Source organism: Miniopterus schreibersii (genome assembly GCF_964146895.1).
Source record: "Miniopterus schreibersii genome assembly, chromosome: 10".
NCBI lineage: Eukaryota > Metazoa > Chordata > Mammalia > Chiroptera > Miniopteridae > Miniopterus > Miniopterus schreibersii.
In genome coordinates, this window is record NC_138110.1 from 73,807,342 (window position 1) to 73,808,723 (window position 1,382).

The window sequence follows — 1,382 nt, forward strand, 5'->3', positions numbered from 1 at the left end:
GCATGTATTTTATAGAATTATTGTGAAGATGAAATGAGTTGATGTATATAAACAGCTTTCTTTTTTCCCATTTGTTTAACAGCTTTATTAAAATAATATACCATAAGATTTACCCTTTGAAAGCATACAATTCAGTGGTTTCTAGTAGCTTCACAGAGTTGTGCACCCACCGCCATGATTTAATTCTAGAACATTTTCATTACCCCAAGATGAAACCCATTAGCAGTCCCCATCTCTCATCCCATCCCCTCACCCTCCAGCCCCTGGCAACCAGTGTTCTACTTTCCGTCTCTATGGAACTGCCTATTCTGGACACTTTATATAAATGGAATCATACAATACCTGGTCTTTTGTGACTACATTCTTTTATTTAGCATAATGTTTTCAAGGCATCATGGTTCATCTATGTTATAGCATGTATCAGAACTTCATTTTTTTCTTCTTCTGAGTATGTGTGTATATATGAAAATACTTTTTTTCTCCTTGGTGCTTTAAACATATCTAAATTTTCTTTTGTTTCCAGCTTTACTGAGGCACAATTTACAAAGCTGTGTCCACAGGAAGAAGTTTGTTCTCTGTGAATTCTAGTAAGAAAAGACAACTTAATGACAATACCTCTTCATGAGAGAGCCAAACGTCGGTCTAGGCCTGGGACAGTCCCTCAAGCTATCCTCGAAGCACTCCTTCATTCCACCGTTTATGCTCCTAGTGATGTGGCCCAGGAATCCCGCCCTACAAACGGCGGGAGCGGAGGCTCTAAGGGCGTAAATGTGACCCCTTGAGGGCTACAGGGGCAGGAGGTAACCAGCTCTTTCCCTCTCAGGAGGCAAGGAGGAGGTGTCGCCGTCCCGTTAGCACGCTCTCTAGCCAGAAGACTTTTCCATTTAAAAAAAAATCAGACCCTGCCCAGTCACCCCGGGGCGGCCAGGTGAAAGCAGGTGACGGTCTACAACATATAACTATGTTGTACCTCCCGGTGGCACCTCCCGGTCAAAGGGACAATGAGGGCCTGGTTTGCAGAAGCCGGTGTCGGGCAGAGCACCCCGTCTGCAGCGCGCCCCGGCGGGAGCGCCCCCAGGCCCCGGGGAGGGGCTGAAAAGCAGCGGCTCAGGCTGGAACCCTCCACGCCACCCCCGACGAGGCGCTGGGCTCCTCTCTAGCACGTGCACTGGCGGTGCTCTACCCCGGCCGTCCGCAGGGCAGGCGGGGCGCCCTCCGCCCCCCAGGCCCCACCCGAACCCGCACTAGCCCGGGGGGCGCGGCGCCGCTCGGCCCTCGATTGCTCGCGCCTGGCGGCGGCGGCGGCGGCGGCGGCGGCGCTCACGGCGGCTGCAGCTCTGCCTTCGGGGCGTCGGGTCTGGCTCCGCCCCCGCGGCCGCGCA